The sequence below is a fragment of the Diabrotica virgifera genome, chromosome 7, assembly GCF_917563875.1.
Source record: "Diabrotica virgifera virgifera chromosome 7, PGI_DIABVI_V3a".
NCBI lineage: Eukaryota > Metazoa > Arthropoda > Insecta > Coleoptera > Chrysomelidae > Diabrotica > Diabrotica virgifera.
In genome coordinates, this window is record NC_065449.1 from 222,666,534 (window position 1) to 222,679,669 (window position 13,136).

Sequence of the window (13,136 nt, forward strand, 5' to 3'; positions counted from 1 at the left end):
GCATAATAATTAAAACGCAACATTAATAATGAAAAAAAAATGATAAGCTCATACATAAGCGTACTAAAAAAAATAATTAACCTAATGATTCATAAATTGGAAGTCATCTAACAACCATGCCAAAAGATAAAAATGGAGATATGTACCTGCTCTATCTGGTGAATAAAATATTAAACTAAAATACTGAATCTTAATAAGGATCGAGCTAAAGACAAATAGAGGAAGAAGTTAGCTCAAACAACCCTATAAAGTTAATCTTCTTCCGAAGATGATGAATCAACCTCATCCATGGTGTTATCAGGCAGTAAATCCTTTATGTGAAATTGTCCAATTCGTTTGTTAGTCGAATTGTCCTTCAATTCATACACTAAAGGAGATATTACCTTCACAACCGTACAGGGAATATATTTCTGGCAAAATTTTGCCGAAATAGCATCACCCTTATTAGACTTTACAAAGTTTCGCTTCAACACTCTATCTCCAACGAAGAATCGCAGATCTCTTTTCCTCAAGTTATACTGCTGCTGGTTCCTTAGATAGGAAGTTTTTAACTTCTTCCGAATGTCAGAAAAAATTTGAGGTAGAGTCTGGAGATCTTCTAAGCGATGAAGGTTATCGGATATCTGAGGGAGATTTGTGGAAGTGTCGGAAATTGTACCAAAATAGTCACCAGATAAAGCAACATTTCTACCAAAATTGAGATATGCAGGAGAACATTGGGTAACCTCATGGACAGAGGTCCTTATGGCTTGAGCTATGGAATGGATATATTGATCCCAAGCTCTGTGATCTGGGAATGTATAGGACCTTAGGGCGGTGACGATACTGCGATTCACTCTCTCAGTATGATTGGCTTGAGGATGGTAGGCAGCATTATAAAAGGTCTTCTGGACCTTATATTTAGCTAAAAGATCTTTAAAAGCCTTCGACACAAACTGAGGACCATTGTCACATGACACAATTTGGGGAACACCAAACAACAAAAAGACTTGTTCCTCTAAATATTTCAGAATGGCTGGAGTTGTGGCCTGACGAAGAGGACAAACTACAGGAAATTTGGTGAAATAATCCACAACTACCAAGCAGTAAGTATTACCCTTATAACTACGAGGATAGGGTCCAATGAGATCCAACGAGATCATCTGCCAAGGAAAATTAATGTTCCTAAAGGAACCCATGAGTCCAGCTTGTGGTAAATTACTGGGTTTACAAGTCGCACAAACTAAACACTTAGAAATATACTTTTTGATAGACTTGCGCATGCCAGGCCAATAATATAATTCGGCAATACGATGAAAAGTTTTATAAAAACCAAAATGTCCAGCAGTAACTTCATCATGAAACATACGTAATATGTTCTCCCTATTTGGCGTAGGTACAACTATTTTCCAATCTGACATATTGGATAAGGCCTCTATAGGACTTAAGATATGTTTGTACAGTATATTGTTCTCTACCTTAAAATCAGGATAATTTTGTGGGTCTTGAGTAACCCTATCAATCATATTCTGATACCACTCGTCAGGAGTTAAGGTGGACAAATCTAAGACATTAAGATCATGGACACGGGAAAGAGCATCAGCAACCACTACACCGTTGGCCTTTCGATGAACAATCTTATATGAATAGGCAGCCAGTTTGCATATCCATCGGGAAAGTCTCTGAGATGGGTTTTTCATACTATGAAGCCATACCAAGGAACTGTGGTCCGTAATTATGGTGAAATTACGGCCCTCTAAATAATAACGAAATGCTTCCAACCCATGTATGATAGCTAAGAGTTCTTTCTCAGTGGTGGAATAGTTTTTCTGGGCCTTATTCAATTTCTTACTCGTGTAAGCTATGGGATGTTCCGAGCCATCTTTCAACTGGAACAATACGCCACCAGAAGCAGTATTAGAGCAATCAGTCATCAAATAAAAATGCTCATTAAAATTAGGTGACATCATGACTGGTGCGCTAGTTAAAGCCTCTTTAACGCGCCTAAAAGCTTCATCAGCCTCAGGAGTCCAGGTAATGGTCTGCCCCTTTTTCCTGTTCTTCAAAAGATCCGTAAGAGGTGACAACAAGGTAGAGTATGAAGGTACAAACCGGCGATAATATCCACACATTCCCAATATCCTACGGACTTGGGTGGTGGTCTTAGGTATAGGAAAATTCTTAATAGCAACTATTTTCTCAGGATCAGTCCTTAGACCCTGATTATCAACAACATAACCCAAAAACTTAAGACTAGGACGACAAAACTGACACTTATCCAGATTAATTATTAGATTAGCTTCCTTAAGACGTAAAAACAATTTATCTAAAATTTCCATATGAAGGGAAAAATCAGGAGTGACTACTAAAATATCGTCCAAATAATAGAAAACATAGGGCTCTAACTGTGGACCAATGACTAAATCCATCAGACGACACATTGTCTGAGGAGCAGAAACAAGACCGAAAGGCATGGTGACAAACTGAAATAATCCTTTACCACTGACAGCAAAAGCAGTATATTTCTTGCTCTCTTCACTCAGTGGGATCTGTAAAAAGGCCTTAGACAAATCAATCGAAGAGATGTATTTGGCATTCTGAAGTTTGCTCAAAATCACGTCGATTCGGGGAATTGGATAAGCATCCCTGTTAGTGGTGATACTGTTTAGTTTTCGACCATCAAAGCAGATCCTGAAGGATCCATCCTTCTTCTTTGTTAACCAGAGTGGGGAACAATAGGACGACGTTGAATGTTCTATGATATTTAAAGCAAGCATCGAATCTACTTCTTTTTCTAAATCTGCCTGCCAGGCTTGAGGTATGGGATACTGATATAATCTGAAAGGAGTAGGATTTCCCACCTCAATAGTGTGAGATATTAATGAAGTACGACCTAGTTTGTCATTTGAAGAAATAGTAGTAAACTGAGAGATCATATTCTCCAATTGCCTTTGTTCAGAACTAGATAAACTGGAAAAATCATGAATAGCACTAAGGGTAGACAGATTAAATTCAGATATGGAAAAAGAAAAATCAGAACAACTTAAGGTGCTATTAAAAGCATTGAAGAAGTCCATACCTAAAATTATAGAATTCTGTACAGAAGGAATAACATAAAATGTAATTTTCCTACATAAATTTGCCACTGTGATTTCAATTTGGAGTTTGCCTGTAATAGATTGGACTGTACCATCTGCAGTAGATACTTGCAAAGATGAAATGGGCATAATGGGAATATTAGCATTTTTCAATAAATTTAATGAATGTGCTCCTATCAATGAAATATTAGAGCCACTATCTAATAAAGCTAAACACGATTGTCCTAAAATTTGAATAGGTAGATATGGCCTATTATCATTTTGTTTCCTAACTAATAAAGAGTTAATATCTAAATCTAAAATATTTGGTTGGATACAACCATTATATGGAACTACTTCACCATCAAAATTATTATTATACTTAACACTACCAATTAAAGAATTTGTGGCTTTGCAACCCTGTGAAACCTGTGCGTTCAACGTATCATGACTAAAACTTAATTTCTGGACTGATTTTGATTTGTGGTGTGTGCTTGTTTCCTGAACGATGCCTTCTTCCCTTTCCGATTGGAAGATGGGTTTGAGTTGCTTGGTGTGCTTGGGCCAGCTGTCTCGTTTTCTGATGGGGTTTGATTCCCTGATTGGGTGTTGGACGGAGAAACGCTCAGGGGACGGACCTCCGACATTTCGTTTCCCGAACACTTGACACAATTTCTTTTGAGGGTATTTTCCCTACCACAACCGTGGCAGAAAATACGAGTTTGTGGGATACCACAATTATTGAACTTATGATTAGACTGATGACAATTCCAGCAAACAACGGAACTAAAAACAGAAACATTACGTTCAGGGCCCTTATTTTGCCAAGAACGTTGTCTAAAGGAAGTTGGCTGAGAAGAAGAATTAGAAGAGGGTCGAGATGTGGATGGAGGCTGAGAAGACCAGGATAACGTTTCCTCCAAACGTTTGCACTTTACTGTGAGTTCATCAATACTCTGGATGTCCATAAGAGCTAACTGCTGATGATAAAAGGGCAGTAAACATTTTAAGATGATTTTTATTTTGGACAAATCAGATAACGGAGTATCTAAACGGCTACACATGCCTAATATAGTATTAATGAACATAGTGACAGACTCTCCTGGTTTCTGCTTACGGTTTTTGATTTCATCCAAGAGATCATCCTGGTATGAGTAAGGAAGAAAATCTGACTTCAACTTGCGAACCAGATCAGACCAACAAGATAAATTACCTCTATTATTCATGAACCAGGTAAAAGCAGGACCGGTAAACAATTCAGCTGAAGCAGCAAACAAATTTCCTTCAGAGACACCTCTAGATACTCGAAGACATTCGACCTTTTCTAAAAATGTAATAACATCATTGTGCTGTTTTTCACCGGAAAATGAAACACCCCATTTGTGTACTTGCACAGGTTTGGAGTATGTGAAACTAGGAACGACACTGACTGGAGCATTAGGAGTAGATGTGGCTATGGGGTTAACCTTAGAATCAAGCTCACCCTCCAAGGTAAGGATTTTAAGAGAAACAGACTTTTTAAAAGGTTCCTGCTCTTCTGTAGTACACTGTAACAAGTGTACTCGGCCAGAAATATGAGCTAGACGAGATATTAATCTAACATATTCATTGTCCTGTACAGTTCCCCTAAACTTCTCTATTTTCTTCGACAAGCTATCCAACGTTTCGGATATTCCTTTCCGTTGGTCCTCAAAAGGGATATGTACAGCCGAAAGTTGGGTGAAACTCCTATTGCCTTCTTCTTGCTTCAAAGCACCCCGCAGAAGATTGCGTTTCCTATCGACAGTTGCCGACTCCTCTGGTACTACGTCCCTAATTTTCAACTCATAGTCCAATTCGTCCACCAGAAGATGTTCAACTTTAAAAGCACACATGATGAAAGCAAAAATTATTGACAAGCAATCCAAAGGTCAGAAATATGAAATATACTTAAGTTTGTACTCAAAATATATAAGTACGGAGAAAATATTAGCAACACACCAACAAAATCAAAAATGGCCAGCAAAATATATGTATCAAATAAATAAAGTAAATAAGGTATAATCAAGTAAATATAGTACCTAAATATTGGAAAAAAAAATTAATTATTATACTTGTACTAGAAAAAAAAATATGTAAGTATTAACGATTACTGTACGTACAAATACAACACTGGCTGAAAGAGTAAAATAATATAATCTAATATATGCTAGTTACTTATACTTCGTTTCAAATTCAACCCAGAATGTAAGCTGTATGACAAAACTATAAACGAGGTTTCAAAATCTCAACTAATTAATAGATACAGCAGTGACAGTATACCTGTTAAGTATTAATAAGTAATTAAAAACAAAATAAATCAGAACAGAATGTATAAAAAGATATCAGAAGGAAATAATATAAATAAAAGAAAAAAAAATGAACTAAAAGAACTACTGTCTTAGAACCTATAAAAGGTTGGCACCAAGTTGGGCTGCCGATGTAACAAAAATACTACTTTGCAGTAGTATTTGTTGAACTAAAATGATAAGATGAAATGAATGAAGGAGGGTGATGAACTGATAATGGAAGTATGGAAAGACAGAGGCAAACTGAAGAGAGTTGGCTAGCTATAGATGCAAGAGAGCAACTTGACACTCAAGGATGGATACGGCTCGTTTGCATGCCTGTCGAAGAACAGTAGCTCAACCTAAAGAGAGATGATGACTAGAAAAAGGGAAATCTTTTAAGATAAAAATATATGTTCAGAAAATAAATTAGATAAATATAATAATATAATAAAAATAGAAGAATATAAAAGATAAATAAAATAGACTGAATTATGGGCGCCAGAAGTTGGAATGGACCAAACTTCCAGGTATCTTACACTGCTGTTAAATAGTAAATATATTAAATTCAAAAATGGGAAAAAAAAATAATTGATATACAAAACAAATAAATATTTATTAAATATAACTACTTAGATTTTTGACAACCTCTGAGTTAGAAAAATACAAACTATGTAACTCTAAAATGACAATGGGAAATAATTACCTATAGTAATATAAATATAATCTATAGTTACATTAGTAATGGAGTAGCTCTTATATGGAGCATACCCCCAACTTACATATACTAGGTTAAATAACAACCTTCACCAAATAATTGTACGATTGCAATACGTACAGCAACGTTAAACCCTATAGAACTAATGAACCAGAATATAATTAAGGGAGGATTATTCACAATGAATAATTTCCGTAACTCTCAAAGAGTTAGATAGGCACTAGCCTCATTAAGGTGAACCTACGGTCTACTTGATATATAAAAATCAGTTGCTTCGACACGTAGTCACTAAAAAATATAACAAGTAAAATGGATAGCTATTCAAAGGGAATAGCGTCCAAAGATATAATTAGAAATTGATTAAATGAATTTAAGTAAAGTTAAGCAAATAAGTTAAATAATTATGATTGACTAAAGAAAGATTAAAGTTATATGAATAAGTTAATAAATTAAGCAAATTAAGAGGACAAAGTATATAAATTTAAATTGATAAGTGGAGACAAGCAAGGTTAGTACTAAAAATATAAAGTTAATTAAGTAAATAAATGGTACAAGTAAATTTCAGGTAATATATAAAGGTAAAGAGAATCTCATATGGGGAAAAGATGATCTGAGCTCAAACCTCTTTGACCAGAGAGTTTACTGGTTTGGGGAACACTATCAACTATTATAGATATATAAAAACAATATGCAACTTAATCTTGAAACAAAATATGTGCGATAAACTATAAAACTTAATCATCAAAATAAATGTCCCGAGTCTTATACAAAAAATGAATGTGGTGTAATAGTGGAAGTGACAATCACTAGCAGATACTAAGTGTCCCAAAACAAACCCTAAATGGTCCCCGAGAGTGTCCTTGCTACGGATTCCAAAATCCCTGGTAGGCGAATTAGCACAGGGATGGTGCTAGCTTGTACCAATTAATATACCGATGCCCTTCTGGGGTGCAGAGGGCAGGATAAAAAGTAGGTATGTGGGAGGTTCTCCAGGCTGGTCTCCAAATGACCTGGCTTGGCGTAGAACGGTTGCTCCCAGTTGTGAGGGGAGCTGACGGACTGGTTACAGTTTAAGATTTCCCCCAAGTGGCTAAAAACAAACATGTCCCGTTTTAGTTTCAATGTCAGAATCTAAGGAAAGGTCAAAGAGCCAAAGGAAAAGAAATGAGATATCTTTTTTTCAGAATGAACAACAAAAAGATCATTAGCAAAAACAATGATGGATTTGACCTTGATTCACATTACACACATTAATTTGGGATTTAACTTTAAATTCAATATTTAATACAGAATATGATTTTTATCTGAAAAATATGTCTATAAAGGGTATTTTTTTTATTATTAAAAATGGTATGGGATAATGTAATGTGTTGTAAATTTTAAGAAAAATACTGGCTTTTGGAACGAATTTAAGGTGGCTAGAATACACACAATCTAATAGAATAGAGAATAATGAATGTAATCTGTAAAATTTGAATTCAATATTATGAGGTTGACATAACCACACAAATCAAATGATATAATTTACAGGATATGTGACAAGATAATCTTCATCTGAGTGTATATTTTCGAACTATGGATATAATTAAAGATACTAAATTCAAAGAACAACTTCGATTCATACATTTACAGAAATAAATTCAATAGGAATTTAATATGACATGAGAGCGGCCATATTCGTTCCTTTTTCTCAAACTTTTTTTAAGAGTAAAAAAATTTACCGGATGACATGACTTCCAATTCCTCCGGGATCTCCCAAAACTTAGTCTCCTAGCTTCTCCAAAGCACCACCAATAATTTGCCACTAAATATCACTTATAAAAGCTTGAAACTATTGTATTAAAATTTCCGTCCTTTTCAATCAGTCATCCGCCACTTTTCCGTTCTAGCGTACCAAGCGAAGTGTCAATTATTTCCCGTCGTTAGACGAGGAGCCTCACAGAACGAAACTCACATGACAGCGAATGGTGTCTAATACCAACTGAAGTACTTGTGCCAACTAATAGTTAAGTATGACGTCAGTCAAATATTTATTTTAGTTAGATCTTATTATTTTTAAGTATAATTTAATGACAAACCGTTATTAAAATTTAAATAAAATAACTATAAAGATAATTAAAGTTAACGGACTGTTATAAACCTTGTTATGAAAAAATGGCTGTAAGTCCGGTTCTGCTAAATCAAATTTTGAAAACTGGGTCTTGTTGAAGACAGATCTTTTTCTTCAATGTAAGCGTGATAATTTTGAACCATCCTAATAAGTAATAAGCCAGCTGGGAGGCGTTATTTAAATTTTTTTCAGAAATCTAGTTTTCTTTGGAAAATATTAAATATAAGTATGCATTTTTAATCATACTTTATAAAATTAGATTAAATTATCAATAGAATAGCGAAAACCGCATGTCGATACCTTTTTTATATCTCAAGATATCTCGAGAAACGTGTAAATTTTATGCATAACTGTTACTATCACCGGTAAACTAAGTTAATGAAAAGTAGTGTGCTGTGGAAAAAAACAAAATAACATTTTCCAGATGTCAACGTATAAAAATATAATTAATTAAAACAACAATATAAAGAGAAACAATACTATTAAAATTAAATATAACAAAGAACAAAAAGAACTACTTAGTGACGATCTAAATATTCAAATTGTTGCCAATCATACACTACTCTAGAATACATTAAACAGAGAATACTAAACGCCATTCAAAGCATATCGAGAGCAGAAATTGAGACTGCTGTTCAATCTACTCTTGAAAGAGTAAATGTTTGCAACGAAAATGATGGGCAAAAATTTGAACATTTATGTCATCACTAAATAGTTGTTTTTATTTCTTTGTAATAATTTCTTTATGCCGTATAATACGTGTATAATATTAAAATACGAGATATGAACGAGGCTCGAAACAAATGAGAAGCGTTGAAAAGACCTAATATACGTTGACAGCTGGAAAATGTTTCTTTGTTATTTCCATAGCACACTACTTTTCCTAAACTTCGTTTACCGGTGACAGTAATAGTTGTTTTTAAATTTACACGTTTTGTAAGATATCTCGAGATAGAAAAAAGGTATTAACATGCGGTTTTCGCTATTCTGTTGCTAATTTTGTCTAATTTTGTAATATGGTATTAAAAATGCATGTTTGTATTTAATATTTTCCAAAGAAAACTAGATTTCTGAAAAAAATTAAATAACGCCTTCTAGCTGGCATATTACTCAGTAAGTTGGTTCGAAATCATAACTTTTACATTAACGAAAAAGATCTGTCTTCAACAAGACCAAGTTTGCAAAATTTGATTAAGCAGAACCGGACTCACAGCCAGTTTTTCATAACAAGGTTCCCACTCACCCCCACCTCTTGTTTCCAAAGGTAGACCTAAACTTGTGAAATCAAATATGCGTAGAATTTTATGAAGAATACGACGATCGGATTTCCAGTGCGCCTTCATTAGGAAAATTTTGTAAAGTTTAGATTTTTTAATTTTTGATATTCAATTACGCCCTCTAGCGGTGGACCCACAATTATGAAAATAATTTCCAGGCTTTTCCTGAGGCAACTTTTGTTATAAAATTTTTTATTTCAAAGCTCTACTATAAACCGTTCCTGAGATATGGCCGAGAGCCATTCTTATTGGGACACCCGGTACATATCTTTTCATTTTAGATGTGTGCTTCTGACGACCATGTTTTCTTCATCGCATATCCAATAAGTCTTTGACCATTATCGTTTCATACTTTGCGTTTACTATGGTTACCAGTTACGGTACCAGCATACGTAGGTTCTTTTTCCACTTTAGCATTACAATCATACATTATTATTTTAAGATCACGTTTAGGTAGGTATTCTTATTCGTCATTTAGCTGTCCGTTTTAAAGATATTTTATTTCATCGTCCTTGTCTTGGATGACACACAGTTTGGTTTCCGTAACGGGTTTGGAACGAGAGAGGCATTGTTTGGAATGAACGTACTTGCTCAAAGATGTCGAGATATATCTGTAGACATATACTGTTGTTTTATTGACTTCCAAAAGGCATTTGATCGTGTTAAGCACTCTATGTTGATCGAAGCTCTAAAAGACATAGGCTTGGACGGCAGAAATATTCGAATAATTGCAAATTTATATTGGAATCAAACAACATCAGTTTTAGTAGATGGTGTGGAATCACAGGCTCTTAATATTAAAAAAAGAGTACGGCAGGGATGCCTCTTGTCAACACTGCTTTTCAACGTTTACTCCGAAAAACTTTTCAGAAAAGCTCTTTTTGAAAAACAAGAAGGAATACTTGTGAACGGTGAAGTCATCAATAATTTGCGTAGTTTCTAGTCAAGAAGATCTGCAAGCACTACTTGATAGTGTCGTTGAGAGTTGTAGGAAGGCAGTTCTGGATCTGAACATACGGAAAACCAAAATACTCGTAATAAGTAAACAGCAGCATATAAAATCGTCTATATATGTAAATAATACCAAACTTGAGCAAGTTGATAAAATCGTTTACCTTGGACAGCAACTAAATTGTAACGTAGAAAGTGACGGCGAAATTAAATCTAGGATAGAGCAGGCTAGAGCCGCTTTTAGAAGGATGTCCAACGTCTTATGTAACAGAGACCTAAAATTGGCATTGAGCATCCGCCTACTTCGCTGCTACGTGTTCTCGGTCTTACTTTATGGTGTCGAGTCCTGGACTGTGAATAAAATCGATCTAAATCTCCTTTCGAAATGTGGTGCTATAGAAGAATTTTAAAAGTTTCCTGGTTGGAGAAGCTTCGAAACTCCACAATACTAGAACGTCTCAGCAAGGCTATTGAGATCATAAAAAGCATCAAGCAGAGAAAGCTGGAGTACTTTGGACATGTAATGAGAGGTCCCAAATATAGGTTGCTACAAAATATTATGCAAGGAAAAATAGCAGGCAAACGCGGTCCAGGACGAAGAAGAACCTCATGGTTAAAGAACTTGCGAGATTGGTATGGTGTTGATACATGCACGCTATTTAGGGTGGCAGTGAATAAAATTAGGATAGCTATAATGGTAACCAACGTTCTGAAAGGACATGGTACATGAAGAAGAAGAAGTCCTTGTCTTCTGATGGTGCATACATATTGCTTATAGTCCAGTTCCTTTTATTATTTTTAATTCGTAAAGAACATATCCTATCAGAGACAGGATTAAAGCTATCAATCAAGTCGATCTCTCGTCATTAAGCATGAATACATTTAAATACATACTTCGCAAAATAAGATATTTTCTATAATCACATAGCTTCATCAGCGTTGATTTCCTATGAGTTTCCTTGGTGCGTTTTCTTCAAGATTCACACTACATTCTTTCCTCATTACTAGTTCAATTAAGTTTAATTTGTTCAACGAAACCATTTACCACTATACACACTCGTTTAATGTTGATTTGTAGAAACAACATGCACCTAAATAATAATTAAATTTTCAAATATTAACTACTGCATAAGTTACTTTACTTCCTTGCAAAAATATAAGAAGTCGTTTCCCTAGACTTGCGGTGGATAATTACACTGATTACCTGCTCTAATTTGTATGTCTCCCAGCCGGTAATGACACGGTAATCTGCAACAAGAAAGACAAGGAAGGAATACATAATAAGCAAGGATAATCTTGCATAGCATACATGTAGCGTATAAGATCTATAATTAATAAAATATTCTATGCATATAAGCAGCTATTATATGTTATTACATTTAAATCTATTCAATACAAGGTAGAGGATGAACTTTTTGTTGAGAATAACAATTTTAGTAACGCAATGAATATGGTTAAACAAATATTACAGGTACTACTGGAACGCTACTATGTTTTATTAGTGCGGCAGTTTCGTGCAAATATAAGAATTGTGCATTTAATGATAGAAGCATATAATTTGAACCACATACATATAAAGATCCAAATTATATATGAGGCCATTTCAGAGTTTACCTTTTACAAAAATGGGAGGCATTTAAAATGGCTACTATACATATGAGACTAATAGCATAATAACTTTTGAACGAAAAGTTCGACTTTGGTATATAGGTTCCAAATTTGGTATATAGGTTCTTTTTTTGATGCATAAGATCCAAGCTTTTGAACCGGAAGAATCGGTATACGAGGAGTTGTGTTTTTCCTGATTTTTATGTAAAAATATGTTGTTTTTTTTCCCAATTCTTTCACCCTGTATATATTAATTATTCGAAAAGGTAATACCAGCATTTAAAGAGCGTAAATATATTTTTTAGGAAATATTTAGAATTTTTTAGTTATGTTAATTACCATTTAATAAATGTATAACTTATTTTCACATGTACCTATGTGCGGCAGATTCGTGCAAATATCATAAGAATTTTATTATTGTGCATTTAATGGTAGAAGCATATAATTTGGATCACATATACTACACATCCAAAGGTTCAAATATATATATAAGGCCATCTCAGATTTTGCCTTTTACAAAAATGGCGGCATTCAAAATAGCTACTATACATATATGACTAATAGCACGATAACTTTTGAACGAAAAGTTCGACTTAAACCAAATTTGGTATATAGGTTCTTTTTTTGATGCATAAGATCAAGCTTTTGAACCGGAAGAATCGGTATACCAGAAGTTGTGTTTTTCCTGATTTATATGTAAAAAAGTGTTGCTTTTTTTTTTTCAATTCTTTCACCGTGTATATATTAATTATTCGAATAGGTAATACCAGCATTTAAATACCGTAAACATGTTTTTAGGAAATATTTAGGAAGTTTTTAGGAAACAGGAGAAGAAATAAATGAAAACCTCAGTTCAGTGCAACAACAAATTAACGATACAGATAACGTTAACCAAAAATTAAAGTACATAAATACAGCTATACAAACAGCAGGAAAGAGACATCTGACAAAAACGACAACAAAGAACAAGGGGTGGATGACACAGGACATACTAGACTTGATGGAACAAAGAAGAAATATGAAGAATTACCTAGACAAATACAAAGAAATAAACAAACACATAAAAAAGAGAATAAAAGAAGCCAAAGAGGCGTGGATTAAAGAACAGTG